The sequence below is a fragment of the Triturus cristatus genome, chromosome 5_2 (genome assembly GCF_964204655.1).
Source record: "Triturus cristatus chromosome 5_2, aTriCri1.1, whole genome shotgun sequence".
Taxonomy (NCBI): Eukaryota; Metazoa; Chordata; class Amphibia; order Caudata; family Salamandridae; genus Triturus; species Triturus cristatus.
In genome coordinates, this window is record NC_140588.1 from 291,216,423 (window position 1) to 291,233,658 (window position 17,236).

Consider the following 17,236-nt stretch of genomic DNA (forward strand, 5'->3'; position numbering starts at 1 on the left):
GCCCTCATGGGTATCCCTGTATCATGCTCATTGACTCTATGGCACCTGTGGGTGTTCTGGTGTGGCTCTTGGCTGTGTTCCCTTTCATGGTGCAGGTAGTTGTCCTGCTTAACACCAGCAGAAAGCAGGTGTAAAATCCCTGGTGCTAACGTGTCTTATCGCCAGAATATGTTTCGCATTGCAATTGGTGTGAAAGTTGTGAACTGAGCAGTGTATCTCGTCAAGATCCAGCACCTGACGCACTATTCCCAATCAATATAAATACAATGAGATTTCTTAATAGATATTGTGTGTACACTGTAAGTGCAGCCAATACCTCAGTGCAATACAATACAGGATTTTAGTATTTAGAATAAATCGCAAAGGTGCACCTCGTGTCTTTTTGCACGGGAACGGCTAGTCTCCATTTCATTATCAGCACTTTAACGGAAGTAAAGTTGAGATACATCTAACACACTATTCAGAAGTTGGTGCAAACTGCAGATATCACCAGTATTCCAGCGACAAGTGCCCCAAAATTTAACACCATGGTGGACTCCTTCAAATAACAGTAATAAGAACAAGAAAGAGTCACACAGCAGTTAAGAGAACAACCAAAAACATTATACATTTATTTTTCAAACTTTATTTTTTATAATAATAAATATATAAACAATAAACTATTTTCAAACTTTATTTTTTTATTAACATAAATATAAACAATAAACTAATAAACAAAATGTAACAACAATAATACAAAACAACAAGGCGGAACACTCCTGTGAGAACCACGGATGTCGACGACAGCCCTGGAAAATCAGAAAGATTGTTAAAAAAAAAACAACATGGTATTCTCAACAAAATACCACAAGAAACAAATCACGGATATATAAAATGCATACAGCTAACAACATTTTATAAGTTTAACTTACAAAAACTGTAAATGTTGCCGCTTTAAAATATTTACCGAATCTGAGGACATTTTTTTTGCAGAAGGCACCACGCCCACAACGTTTTTCTTCAGTGGTGAAGAAATGTTTAACTTTTTCCAAGGGGCAAACAAAGACCAATGCCACCTTCTTCATTCGCAAGATTTGCCAAAGAGTTCTGTTACGAGGGGATCCTAACAAAAAATACTCGTGCGGCACAGCAAGTATGATGAAACACCTAAGGACCCTTCATCCAAACAATCTTGCATGAGAAGAGTGCAAACAGATGAGAAACACTCCTGTTCTGTATCTGTAAAAAAGAATCACAAATAAATGTATATTAATAACTTTCAAATGTATACTATTCCATTACTGTACAAACACATTTTATATAAAAACTGACTAAGAAACTATAGCCCTGAACCACAAGTGTGACGATCGTTAAAACACTACATGCATAGTGCATACTACTTTGAAGCAGTTCATGCCCTAAAGCCTACCTCACTAAAAGACTACATGCTAACTGACTAAATGATTACAGTACTATAAGGAGACACACTGGGTGAGTGACAGGGTGTTTGCTAGAAGAGTATGAATACTAACTAGGGAATTGAAGGTGTGAAACACAACTGTGTAGGTGATTAGAGGACTGCATCCATACAGCATAGGCATTTAAAGCAGTCCATGTGCTAAGGCCTGGCTCACTGCATGACTACTTGGGTACTGACTGAATGATTAGAGTACAGCAAGGAGAGTGCCTAGGTGAATTTATAAGTGCTAGGCTTTTCGCACAGGGAATGGATTAGTACTTGGTACTGAATGGGTCACTAGAGGAGTGCAAAGGCAGTGACAAGTGCTGGTCTGTATGGATACTGACTAGGAAATTGAAAGTGTGAAAGACAAGTGTCTAGGTGGTTAGAAGACTGCATGCATAGTGCATAGGGGTTTGAAGCAGTCCATGTGATAAGGCCTGGCTCAGTATATGAATACTTAGGCACTGACTGAATTATTAGAGTACTGCAAAGATAGTATCTTGGTGAATTTATAAGTGTTTGGGTTTTAGCACAGTGAATGGATTAGTGCATGGTGCTGAATGGGTCACTAGAGGACTGCAAAGGGGGTGACAGGGTATTTCCTGGAAGTGTATGGAAACTGACTAGGGAATTGAAGGTGAGAAAGACAATTGTGTAGGTGGTTAGAGGACTGCATGTATAGTGGATAAGGGTTTGAAGCAGTGCATATACTAAGGCCTGGGTCACTGGATGAGTACTTGGGTACTGACTGAATGATTAGAGTACTGCAAGGAGAGTGCCTGGGTGAATTTATTAGGGTTTGGCGCAGTGAATGGATTAGTACATGATGCTGAATGGGTCACTAGAGGAGTGCAAATGGAGTGACAGGGTGTTTGCTGGAAGTGAACGGATACTGACTGGGGAATTGAAGGTGTGAAAGACAAGTGTGTAGGTGCTTAGAGGACTGCATGCATAGTGGATAGGGGTTTGAAGAAGTCCATGTGCTAAGACCCGGCTCAGTGCATGAATACTTAGGCAGTGACTGAATCATTAGAGTACTGGAAAGAGAGTGTCTTGGTGAATTTATAAGTGTTTGGGTTTTGGCACAGTGAATGGATTAGTACATGCTGTTGAATGGGTCTCTAGAGGACTGCAAAGGAAGTGACAGGATGTATCCTGGAAGTGTATGGATACTGACTAGGGAATTGAAGGTGTGAAAGACAAGTGTATAGTATGTTAGAACACTACATGCATACTGCATAGACATTTGAAGCAGTCTATTTGGTACTTAGAAACTGACTAAATAATCAGACTACTTCTAGGACAGTGCTTAGGTAAAACTTTTAAATTTTCACTTCTGCCACAGTGAACAGAATAGTACATGGTACTGCACATTAGTGTCAAACCCTGACTCCGTTTATCAACGCATAAGCAAAGACTAGCTTCTAATGCTACTAAAACTTGACAACATGAGAAGTTTTAAATTAGTTATCTGTCAGAAAATACACGATGTTACCAAATGCTTCTCTCACAGTGGTTCTCAAATGCACACAGACTCACAGTGTGATTCTAGACAACAACCACTATACCTAGGAGTTTACCAAAAATCACTCACTACTGTGGAAGTGGTAAGCGAACTGCACACAATCATTATATTTCAGGACTGCACTTTTATGTCAAAGCCTGACTCATATAATCAAAGCATAAGCAAAGACTGGTTTCTAATGCTACTAAAACTTCACAACATGACCGGTTTTAAAACAGGTGTATGTCAGCAAATACACGACGTTACCAAATGCTTCTCTCACAATCCTTACCCAAATGCACACAGACTCACAGAGTGATTTTAGACAAGCAACACTATCCTAGGAGTTTACCAAAACTCATTCACTACTCTGGAAGAGTTAATGGTACTGCACACAATCTACATATTTAAGTACACCACATCAGTGTCAAAGCATGACTCATTTAATCAACGCTTAAGCAAAGACTGGATTCTAATCCTACTAAAACTTCACAACATGACAGGTTTTAAAACAGTTATCTGTCAGCAAATACATGATGTTACCAAATGCTTCTCTCACAGTGATCCCAAATACACACTAACTCACAGTGTGATTCTAGACAAGCATCACTATCCCTATGAGTTTACCAAAACTCATTCACTACAGTGCAAGTGGTAAGGAAACTGCACACAATCTACATATTTCACAACTGCAATTTACTGTCAATGCCTGATACATATAATGAAAGCATAAGCCATAACTGTCTTCTAATGCTACTAAAACTTGACAACATGACATGTTTTACAACACTTATCTGTCAGCAAATACAAACAACACTATCCCTCGGAGTTTACCAAAACTCATTCACTACAGTGGAAGTGGTAAAGGAACTGCACACAATCTACATATTTCACGACTACACTTTAATGTCAATGCTTGACTAATTTAATCAATGCATAAGCAAATACTGGCTTCTAATGCTACTAAAACTTGACAACATTACAGGTTTTAAAACAGTTATCTGTCAGTAAATACACGAGGTTACCAAATGCTTCTCTCACAATCCTTACCCAAATGCACACAGACTCACAGTGTGATTTTAGACAATCAACTCTATCCTAGGACTTTACCAAAACTCATTCACTACTGTGGAAGGGGTAAGGGGACTGCACACAATCTACATATTTAAGTACAGCACATCAGTGTCAAAGCATGACTCATTTAATCAACATATAAGCAAAGACTGGATTCTAATGCTACTAAAACTTCACAACATGACAGATTTTAAAACAGTTATCTGTCAGCAAATACATGATGTTACCAAATGATTCTCTCACACTGATCCCAAATACACACTAACTCACAGTGTGATTCTAGACAAGCACCACTATCCCTATGAGTTTACCAAAACTCATTCACTACAGTGCAAGTGGTAAGGGAACTGCACACAATCTACATATTTCACGACTGCAATTTACTGTCAATGCCTGACTCATTTAATGAAAGCATAAGCCATAACTGTCTTCTAATGCTACTAAAACTTGATAACCTGACTGGTTTTAAAACAGTTATCTGTTAGCAAATACACAATGTTACCAAATGCTTCTCTCACAATCCTTACCCAAATGCACACAGACTCACAGTGTGATTTTAGACAATCAACACTATGCTAGGAGTTTACCAAAACTCATTCACTAGTCTGGAAGAGTTAATGGTACTGAACACAATCTACATATTTAAGTACAGCACATCAGTGTCGAAGCATGACTCATTTAATCAACGCATAAGCAAAGACTGGATTCTAATGCTACTAAAACTTCACAACATGACAGGTTTTAAAAAAGTTATCTGTAAGCAAATACATGATATCACCAAATGCTTCTCTCACACTGATCCCAAATACACACTAACTCACACTGTGATTCTAGACATGCACCACTATCCCTAGGAGTTTGCCAAAACTCATTCACTGCAGTGCAACTGGTAAGGGATTTGCACACAATCTACATATTTCAGGACTGCACTTTTCTGTCAAAGCCTGACTCATTTAATCAAATCATAAGCCATAACTGTCTTCTAATGCTACTAAAACTTCACAACATGACAAGTTAAAACAGTTATCTGTCAGCAAATACACGATGTTACCAAATGCTTCTCTCACAGTGGTTCCCAAATGCACACAGACTCACTATCCCTTGCACTATACCAAAACACATTTCTTCATCTAGAAGTAGTACTACATTTTAGTATAGAAACATAACATAACTCATTTCACAAACTCATGAGCAATGACTGGTTTCTAATTCTACCAAAATATAAGAACAGCACAGTTATCTGTCTACAAACACATGAAAAACACAAATGCTTATCACAGAATGGTTTCTACATGCACACACATTGTAGAGAAAAAAAGTACTCCCTACACTTTAGCAGGAAAAATACATTAGTCTGATTAAAATCAAAATAGTCTACATACATCCCCTCACAATTAAATAACTCATCTTTCAAGTTCTTTTGTAGATTAAGAAGTATATCAATCACTCACCATATTTTCTTTTACAGAATCTCTACACTGTGCACCTCTCAGCAAAAGCAAAGAATGTAAAAGTTTCCCTTTCATTTTCCACACATATACATGTAAACATCAAATCACAATCCTTCGCACATAAACTCAAAAGCAAACACACATTTCTATTGGTTAAACATTTCAACCCTTTCCAACTGAAATACATTTCAACCCTTCCCCCAATCTGCCTTCTGCCTGTTACCATAGAAACAGGTCATGGAACACTGCACTGAGCTCACAGGTCACAAGTTCAGCACACAATGTTCCTACACAAGACAGGAAGTGTGCTTGACTTTTCAACATATCAGCTTATCATATATAATGTTCCTTACAATCTATTTTTGTTAACCAATAACAAGCATACCTTTAAAAAACAGAAATATACACCCTACCTTTCAGTGTAGAAAGTTGTCATACAACCAATGATTTCTTGTCGTTTTTCAAAAAACGTTGCCGTGGATCCGCGCACCCACCGCGAGAGAATCCGTGCATCCAACGTGATAGGATGCGCGCACCGTGCGCACATTTTCTTGTGTTTTTTTTTTTTAAAAGGGGGCCCCAGGGGGTCCTTCTGGGACCCTCTAAGCACCTCTAGAGGGTCAGAGTATTTCTACTCTGCCCCCTTTATATGTTTTACACACTTATTCCCCTTGCATCTTCAGCCTCGCTTCTACCGAGGCAGAAAATGGCCGCCAACAGTTCCTGGTTTCGAATGTAGAGAGACACTCGACAGCAAATTAGCATTCAGCGCGCGATCGGGAGGGTGTGCGCTCGGTTCGGGGAGGGTTCGCTTATGGTGCGGGTAGGGTGCGCGGATCCTCCCCGGCCATAGATATCACTAACTTTTTTACCCTAATTTTCTCAGGAACTACTGAACAGATTCACACCATATATGCAAAAGGCACGAGTCCGAACTGAGGACTATCTCTTTGCCAAATATGGTGTCATTCCGTTCAGCGGTTCGGGCTGTAGCTGCGACAACAGATCCTATGGGAAATTGCATGGGGAAAACGTGTTTTGGGACCCCCCTTTTTTCTCGGCCCCCACTTGACGGATCACCGCAAAACTTTCAGGGTAGGAGCAGAGCTGGCCAAAAGTTTGGAAAATTTAGCGAGGATTCGTCAACCGGCGCCAACGTTATTCCAAATAGAATGTTGCAGATTTCCTATGGAAAATAGGTCCTAACTATAACTATCTATATATATATATATATATTATCTACTGGCGGTCGCCAGTAGATAGTTATAGTTAGGACCGAGTTCCCATAGGAAATCTGAAAATTCTATTTTGAATGACTTTGGCGCCGGTTGACGAATCCTCGCGAAATTTTCAAAACTAATGGGGCGCTCTGCTCAGCTCCTACCCTGAAAGTCTCAGGGTGATTCGTCAAGCGGGGGCTGAGAAAAAAGGGGGGTCCCAAAACGCGTTTTCCCCATGCATTTTCCCATAGGACCTTTAGTCGAAGGTACAGCCCGAACGGCTGAACAGAATTGTTTGAAATTTGGCAAAGAGGTAGTCCTCAGGTCAGGCATGTGCCTTTTGCATATATGGTGTCAATCTGTTCAGTAGTTCCTGAGAAAATTGCAGTTAAAGGTACATAAATATCTATAAGCGCGCACCGTGCGCGCACCATAACGTGCGCGAGCGTAATTCTGATTGGTGGTTACATGTCAGTCAACATTCGAATCGGTCGAAATCAGCAAGTGTCGGCCGCCATTTTGTGTGTGACAGTGAAAAAGAAAGGTGGAGAACATGAAAAGGGGGCAGGGTAGAGAGTTCCTGACCCCCTAGCCTTTGTCAGGGGGTCCCTGAAGGACCCCCAAGGGTGAAAAAAACATATTTTTTTTTCAAAAAATCATTTTAAATGAGCCATTCCATATTACAGGATACAGTCAATCTATAACTATATACATAGGTAGTTTATTGTAAAATAAATATATAAAAAATATAATAATACATACATAAATTAGCATTTAAAAAACCTTACAAATTCACTTAAAAAACCATAGGTTACACACACGTTATAGTTAGGAATTAGCATTTAAAGAACCTTGCAAATTCACTTAAAAGACCATAGGTTTCACACATGTTATAGTTAGCTGGACATTTCACTCGTAAAAAACCATTGAAATTCCCCCGTTATAGTTAGTCCAGATAACTATAACTCGCGCGACCGCCACTCTATCACAAGGATGATGTCATCAGTGATGCCACTGACCATGTTATGAGTGATGTAATATGTGAAGTCATCAGCAGTGGATTGCGGGCGCGCGAGTATAGTTATCTGAACTAACTATAACGGGCTAATTTCATTGGTTTTTTACGAGTGAAATGTCCACCTAACTATAACATGTGTGAAACCTATGGTTTTTTAAGTGAATATATATATATATATATATATATATATATATATATATATATATATATATATATATATATATAGATATATATAGATATATATAGATATATATATATATGTATTGTTGTGGATGTCACAATACCCACCCGGGACACCTGCATGTTTAATTTTATTTGGGGGCTGCTGGGGAGCCTCATGTCCCCCGCAGCTCCAGCCAGCTCCTCAGCCGGCCCACACTGTGTGTGCAGGCCGGAGACAGCACATGTTTTATTAAGTGGGTGCCTCAGTACCCACATGATGCACCTGGTGCACCCAAACTGCAGGGATCATTGTGAGCCACGTGGGGAGCTCCAGGGCTCTCACTGCCCCAGCCAGCTGCCCGTGTGGGATCCAGACACTTTTTTAAAATAGGTGGGTGCCCTGGTGCCCACCCGATGTGCCCACAATGACAGCTTGTTTGAGCTGCAGGGAAGCCCCAGGGCCCCCATGGCCCCAACGGTCTCCTCTCAGGAGTCAGACACTTTTTTGGTTGTTTGATGCCCCGTGTCCAACTGGGGCACCCACATTCCAGAATCGTTGGAGGCCACGGGCGAGCCTCAATGTCCCCGCAGCCCCAGCCAGCTTCCTGGCCAGCAACATACTGGGTGCCGGTGGGAGTGGGCACTTTCTCTTTGCTCTGCCCGGTGGGAGCAGTATTTTTTAACTGCTCCCACCGGGCGGAGCAAAGTTGAGTTCCCTCTCTGTAGGTTATGCACACACTCTCCCAGGCAGGGAAGCACATTGTTGGCTCCCTGGGACCCTGTGAAGTATTGTGCACCATGGGAGGGGTCCCGAGGGCTGACACAGGCATAGGGATCGGGGCGCTCTGCCCCATCCCCTTTTTGAAAAAGAATTTCCCCAAGGAATGGGATCCCGGGCCCCTTTAATAGCTCGGGCAGAGAAACTGCATGCCCCTCCCCTTTATTTGGTAATCAGCCCCTGGGGGTGGGATCCCCAGAGCCCAATAGTGGCTTAGGGAGGGGTCTGCATGCCACCCTTCCCTTTATTTAGCAATTGGCCTTGGGCAATTTGGTCTCCAGGGCCCCATTAAGGCAAGGGCAGAGAGGTCGCATGCCACCTTCCCTTTATATCCTATTCGGCCGTGGGGCATGGGGTCCCCAGGGCCTCATAGAAGCTCAGGGAGGGGACATCCACACATGCCCTCCCTCCCAAAATAATTAAATATATTGACCCCGGGACCTGTCCTACCCTCGGAGTAATTTTAAATTTGTTTTTTAATGTATTTCCCATCTCAATTCCATAGGAAACTATGCTGTCCGATATGGAAAAAAATGGTTGAACGGAATTAGAAGAAATTTGGCAGACAGTTAGAACTTTACTCAAAAAGCATTCTTTTCTGACTTGAAGTATAACCATTTAGCCATTTTTATGAAATTAGTGCTTAAACAACTACTCTGGATGGACATGCAGGGGTTAAAAAGCTGGGTATATCTAGGCGGTTGGTCACGCAGGAGTCCAGCAATACCAAACTTTAAAAAATAAGACCTTCTGATTTGTCAAGTGAGCTTTCTCTATGATTGGCCATTTCGGAAATGTAGGACCGGTCTTGGTCCCCAGGGACCACGCCATTGATTGGCTGACCACAACTCAGAAGAAAATGTTGTGGCTGCCAATACAGGAGTCAAAACTGGATCCACGTGTCCTGAAATAGTTTTTGAAAAAGGGTAATGGGTAAGGTAGGGACATCCGGTCCCCCAGGCACTTGTAGCTAAAACCCATAGTTACCCTCTATAGGCGAAAATATATTTTTAAATTGTGTTGCATTCGGCTGTGCACAGCAGGGGGGTTGGGCGGGGTTGGGTGCAGGGCCTGCCTCGAGTCTTGCAGTAAGAGAAGTAGGAGCATTTCAGGGCGATGTACCAGGGAAATGTGTACACTTAGACAAACATGAAAGTTTTAGGGTATTTGCAAACTTTTTCTCAGCCCATTCCCACCCTGGAACTGATTAAAGATTCACTCCTATCAAAATGAGGAATAAATCATTTTTAGGTTCAAAATGGGAATGGAATAACCTCAAAAAAAGTTAATTAGTACATTTACACTTGGTCAGAATGTTTTAAGGAACAAATGCACATGTATATTTTGTCTTGAAAAAATTGATTTAATAAAAAAATTAGAGGAGTACTTCTGGGAAAGCAGCAACAGTTTCAACATCCCAGGTTTACTGATGCAAAACGTTGTGCACTGCAGAAAATTCGGAAGTGCCTGATTAAAATAAAAATGTATGCATGAATTTGCATGAATAGTTAAACAAAACGTTTTCAAGACAAGGAAATAGTCTTTCACGTTATCTGAATTATATTTGCATATGTAAGAGTTTTGTTTTACACTGACAGTTGTAGAAACCTTGGCGTGTTTGAAAAGGAAAAACACTTTTTTTTAAATTTAATCTGCAAATTATGGAGAAAATAGAGGATTTTGAGGCAAATGTGGCTTTGGGTCCTGTCAAACTGCACCCAAAATACCAAAATGGCAATAAGTAATACTTGAAAAGTTCATGTTGGCATTGCAGATTATGGGACTCATTCACAAAGCTATTTGAGCGTGTATGTCTAAATCACACATATAAATAGCCTGTTTACCTGTGAAAAGCGACTTTTGTAATTCACAGAACTAAGGGGCATATTTACCTGCAAGTGGCGGAGCGTGGGTTTGCTAAAAAATTGCTACCACTGCGTTCCGTCACTTTAGAAATGCAGGGATGTACCATATTTACAATAATACGGCTCACCCCTGCGTTTCTCCTTGCGCTAGTACTAAAATCAGCTGCCTAGCGTCAACGCAGGCACCCTTGCACCATAGAGCAAGGGTGCCTGCGTTCAGGGGATGATAGTTTATGTGCATAAACAATCCAGAATGGCGATTTGTAACTCCTATGTGTGCTGCATTGTGCAGCCCACATAGAAGTTGCAAATCGTCATTTTTAAAATGATTGTTTATGTGTAAACAATCACTTATGGCATTTTGCTGTTTCTATGTGTGCTGCACAATGCAGCACACATAGAAACAGCAAAAACAAGGAGAAATAAAGCCTTTCTTATCATTGCGCCATGTAAAGACCAGGTTTTTCCTGGTCTTAAATTTTCCACTCCTATTTACGCAACCATTGTAAATAGTGGGCAGTGTCAAAATCCATGGGTTGTTACGGCGGAACACCCACCGCAACACCCATCGCCCACCCCTTTCACGCTAAGAGGGGGCGTTATTTACAAGGTGGCATTAAGCCACGTTAAGTGGCTTAACTCTGCCTTCTAAATAAGGCAAAACCCTTATCGCCACAGGAACGGCGTTAAAAGTGAAGTTCCATTGGCGATAGAGGCTTGTAAATATGCCCCTCATTTTAATGCTTTTAAAAGAATACATTTACACAGAGGTCTTTGTTTGAGTAAATCTGCTCCCATAGGTGGGAGTGGGTGTTCCACAGGGCAGCAAGCTTGAAGTTTGTAAACAACTACAAACATGTAAGTTCGTGGATATACACAAATAGTTTTTTGACACTTTGGCCCAGATTTACAAAAAAGTCAGGGAACGCAGTGCAGCAGCCAAAAATGCTGTACTGCATTACGTGACAGGGGGGGAAAGGGAGAGCACCAAATCTACTGAGATATTGCTCTCTTCTCCCCTCTCCCTAGCGCCAGTGCGAATTTCAGCTGTTGTGCGCCAGGCACACACCTTGGTGCCATGGTGCTAGGGTGTGTGCCTGAGTCTACCATAGATTTTGTACTGGAAGGGGCCTTCCAGTATAAAATATTACACCTAGACACACTTTAAAACTTTTCTATGTTGCATGAGGGCTGCACAGTGCAGCACACATGCAAAATCGAAACTAAAGGAGAAATAAAAACATTTCTCCTCTTAATGCCCACTTTTAAATGGCATTAACTTTTGGTGCTAAAGCCTGTCTACTATCATTTTTAGATAGGGTTTTGCGTCAAAAGGCATGGGTGGGAACATAGGAAAGCCCGTGTACCACTCATGTAATGCCCCGCTGGCACTAAGTAACGCAAAGCAGTGCTTCTGGCTGCTTTGTGTTACTTTCAGGGTACTTTCCAGTGCAAAACAGGTTTTGCGCTGGAAAGTAAATTAGGAAAAAAATATTTTGTGCTGGATAGCGTCACTTTTGCTCTGCTCATAAATGTGCAGCAGTTGACTATACGTGGAGAAAGAAGGACCAATCATGCACCAAGGAATGTTAAATTATACTGCATTGTAGGTGAGTATACTTGAAGTATGTGTCCCATTCAGTGGCACCATTAAGTAGCATTTTTTATGTTTGTATTTGTTGGTCAGAGGTTAGACAAGAGACATAATGATGGGAGAAAAAGTCCATATTTACTTTTCATCATAATCATGCAGCTTTAAATAAACAATACACCTAAATACATATATTAGCCATTTTGACAATGTAATATGCCTTGATCTAAAGGGGAATACAATGCTGTAAAAAATCTGTAGGGTTGTCAAGAAAGAAAATTGTACACGTTTAGCAGATCCTGTTTTATAAAACGTAGTTGACCAACAACTAATAAGTTTGTCTCGCAAGAGAGTCTTTTTATAAACACTGGGCCCTATTAAAAATAAATTTGGTCAAAAACGTGTGTCCATTTTTAAATCTGTTTACACAACCCATGTGTTCACCAAAGTGTTTGTCGCAGGCGTGAACCAATTTACAAAACTTGAAATCTGCCCCAGAAGTGCAGAGATTTTCACAGTCACAAGTGGGCGTGGGTGGTAAGTAGGGTTTCCATGGCATGTTTTGCCTTGGAGGTTTGGCAACACCCGCAAATATTTCCATTTGTGGGCATTCCCAAACTCGGATCCGAACCTTTCCCACCCCTTAAATAGTTCGAGATTTACTCCATCCCCTCCTGGAGTTGGAAGGATAATGGATCACCCCCAGATTAGGTGGGCTGTGAGAGAAAGGTTTGCTCCAAAGGAAAAAATATTTTCCAAGTTAAGATAAAACAGGTGAAATTGTGTTCATCCAGGGGCATATTTATGAAGCTTTCATGCAGCGCAGTGCAGCAAGCCACCCCTTACTGCACTCCGTGTAAGGGAAAGGGCAGAACTGCACTGTATTTAACATAATATATGCAATCCTGTCCTTTCCTTGTGCTGGTGTCGTGTGCCATGGTGCAAGGGTGCCTGTGTTGCAGACAGGATTGTTTTTTTGCAAGAACCCCTGAAGCTTTTTTCTCTTCCTATGTGTGTTGCAGAATGCAGGACATTTAGGGCCATATGTAGGTGGGCTAATACCGGTCGGTAGCGGCCGAAAATCAGTAAATTTTCCGTTACCATCCGGTATTTAGCCCTTTGCGATGTAGGAGGCTAGATTTAAGGATTCGGTAATTTACCGATTCGTTATTTTAAGGAATCGGTAAATTACCGAATCCTTAAATCCTATGTAGGGAGCTCTCAAGTGAGTGCATTTTTGGTTTAAGGATTCTTTATTATAAATACCGAATACCTTTCCAAAAGCAATTTTGTGCTTTGTTAAAAGTGCCATGTGGCAGACATACATGCCCTTAGGGTATGTATGTGCGCCACATGTGCACACATGACCGATTCAGGGGTGCAACAGGTTGTCAATGTGACACCCTGCCACCCTTGAATATGCTCCCCCTAGTACCGATTCGGTATTTACCGAATCGGTAATGGTGAATGGCTCCCCTTTCATACCTATGGGCCTCGAGGCCCATAGGAATGAATGGGAAGGTATTCCTTATTACCGATTCGGTAAATACCGAATTGGTAATAACGAATATTACCGAATCGGTAAAATTTACCGATTGTTTACCTACATTCTATTTATTGATTCTTAAATACCGAATCGGTAAAATTCGGTATTTAGGAATCGGTAAATAGTAATTACCTACATATGGCCCTTAGAAAGATGAAAAACAAGGAGAAATAAAGATATTTATCCTCGTTACGCCTCTCCTGGGGATGCACAGCATTTCGACGCATTACAAGGTTTACCAGTAATGGTAAATCTGAAAATGCACCAAAATCCATGGTTCTATGCGTTTACGCTCCACCCACGCCCCACCCATGGAACCCTTTCCCAGGGCAGAGTAACTCAATAATCTACGTTAATCTGGATTTATCAAGCCATGCAGGGACATATAAAATGGCAATTCTGTGGCTCGATAAATCCGACATAGGCTTTGCGTCGCCCTTGCGCCCCCTTCCGTGGCACAAGGGCAACGCAAAACCTTCATAAATACACCCCCAAGTGCGCGGTTCTCCTCTATGTGAATCACTGCACAGCGGTAACAGGAGCCTGCTGGAAAAATCACCTGAGCTTCTCAGGAGTATGACTCAAAACCTGCATCGGGGGAGCTTTCCTGGCATACTGCTGTGAACGATGGCAAATAATAAAAAGTATGAAAAGTACATACAGACAAGGCCGGACTGGCCATAGCGGGCACCGGGCGTTTCCCCTGTAGGCCGCTAGGGTGGTGGGCGGTTATGGGCCCCTGGGGGGCCGTTTTCATTACCGGGGGTCGGCAATATCGCCCCCCTGTAACAAAATCGGCCAAAATCGTCCCTCGCAAACTGCTCAGCAGCACTCCCCCTCTCCCCGGGGGGGCCAGCTGAGCAGTTTGCCAGGGCCAGTTTCTGTTCCCAGTCCGGCCCAGCATACAGACGGAGCTTTGTACTTTTTGTAGTTATTGTAAATCTAGCCCACATATTTGTATCTCATTAAGTAAAATAGTTTGTATAGAACACATAAAACGTAAAACACAATTTTGTACCTATAGGCCTCAATGCCCTACTTGTGTCTCTTTTATTCTGCACCTCTCAGAGTGCTATAAAACGAGTCGGCAGTTTCAGGTTTAATCGGTGTTTAAATTATCGAGCCTTTAAAAGCATCTGCTTGTATTAGGAAACATTATATATTTACTAAGCAAGTCTTAAGTTTGGAGGCGTTTTAAGACTCAAGACATTTGATCTCAAAAAGAGATGCAAAATATTTAGGATTCCCTGAACTCTGAGCGCAATATTCAAATAACTACTGCTCTAGGAACCATGCCTGTCATTTCAACACGAATTTGCATAAAAAGTGAAACAAAACATTTTTGTGGTAAGGAAACAGTGTTTCTTTGCAGCTCGTTTGAATTTGAATTACATTTGCATATGCAAAAATATGATCCTTGCTGTGGGCTTTGCAGTAACTTTGACCTATTTAAAGTTAAAACAATGGCTGATTGTTCTTCTTTTGAGCTCTAACACCCTCCAACATGTAGCCTCCCGTCAAGATTTGCCCTTCCATTTCCTTGCTGTAGCTGTCTATACTGTATGAAGGTAACACATTAATCCATTATGTTTAAAGCACAAACAGCTGCCAAAAGAGACATCACAGCGTCAACCCACAAGAATCTCTCAGCAATCAAAGCAAAAGGGATGGGTTTTTAGAAGTTTGCAAAAGGCAAGCTAGTTGGTAGTAAGTCTTGGATTGGTAGAAAGATGGTTCCAGTAGGTGGACCCTATGAATGAGAAGGATCATTCTCACACTCTGAAGAGCCCAATGGAAGGAACCTTAATTAGATCAAAAAAAGGAAGCCTCAGAGTGCCCACTGTGGTGTAGGCCATACATCTGGGCCTATGGTGTAGTAAGCCAGTGGCACTAGTGGCTGCATGGTCCACACCCAGGGATGTTAAAATAATACACCTAAGTGGCTAGAATTTTCTACTTTTCTTTTCTTCAGTGAAATTCACGAATTCAATTTTCATTCCGTATAAAAATACTACATATGCAGCTAACGTGTTTTGTCTTATGTGCTTTTAAAGGCACACAAATGGACGCTTTATTGTCTATGAGTCATTGCCCTGATGATAAGGTCTCCTACCTTAAGTGCTCAAATGAAGGTAGTCCCTATGTGACAGAAATTCCTCCTGTAGACAGTACAATTTTGGAACCAAAGAAGTCAATTTCTAAGGTTAAATACCTATTTTACATAAAGGTCGACAACAGCCAGAAGACTGACAGACTAAATTCATCCATTAATTGAATTGTAATTTATACTGGGATGCCTCCATGCTCTTTGTTGACAGTTTAAATGGACATCAGGAGGGAAACTACATATTTATGAGTGTACCCTCGCACTGGGCCATTATCTCCCAAATACCCCATTTGTAGTTTCTTATATAATATAAGCAAAGATTAAATTATTGCTCAAAGTCATATTTGTGATGCAGTCCTTCATGATTCCATGATTGCCCTAAGAAGTTGTGACAAGCTCAGGGTATTGCTCATTTTGCCTTGATGTTTTAATGTTCCCACACCAAGCCAGTATATGTACTACCAGAATATCAACTTTTTAATGGCCACTTACAAAAATATTGACTTGATATTATTAGCGTCTATCACTATTAAGTCAAGGTATATAAGTATAGGTAAGAATATATTTACTATTCTTAACTCCAAATCTACATACCTTGATGACGTATCTGTTGTTAAGATATGCAGACGTTGAGTTGTTTGCCTTCCGCATTCTGACAGGAGACCGCATGCTACTTTGGCTGATAACCACCAAGTGTCAAATACAGGTTATTGTGCTTTTTGACCTTGAATTATGTGGAAAACATATATAAACAAGCTTCAAGATCATTGTGTTGTTTTTGTATTAGCATTTTGATTTTAAATATGTTTTATGTCTTCCAAAATACCATACAGCTTCAAATTTGTAATTTGGCCTGAGCGAAACTTCTGTTACACTATAGTAATCGTGTGTAATTTGGGAAATTTCACATTCTGCTTCTTATTTGAAATTCCTATATATGCCATTATGCCATGTGGTGTATTTATGTTGTGGCGAAATTTTAGAGAGGACATAGGAACACAGTGAATAAACCAGAACGCGAGTGGCTGCTGTTTGTGGCTGTGTTTTTCACAAAATTGTTGTAGCCCAAAATGCATCCTGGCATTCAAAATGGACAAGTGGACGCATTTCACTGAAAATTGTTGCTCTAAAGGCCAATTTTGTATGCACATTTTGCCTACCACCGTAAAATTGCAACACACTTGTCATTTAGGAGCGCAATGTTTGTTTGCAAATAGCCGAAGGTTAAGGAGCACTTGTTCCATTGATTGGTTCCTAATTTGGTATGGGCACTTAAGAAGGGAAAATAAGCACTTCTAGCTTGAAGTGAGACAATCACCACCATAAAGATGTACATAATATATAGAGAGCCTCACTTCAGGAGGATGGATCAATTAACAAGCCAATATGGTCCATGAGGTCAAGGGTAGGAAGGAAAACAGGTAGATTTATATATTTTTCCAATTATAATCCTTGGTGTATCTGTGTAATTATGTGCTG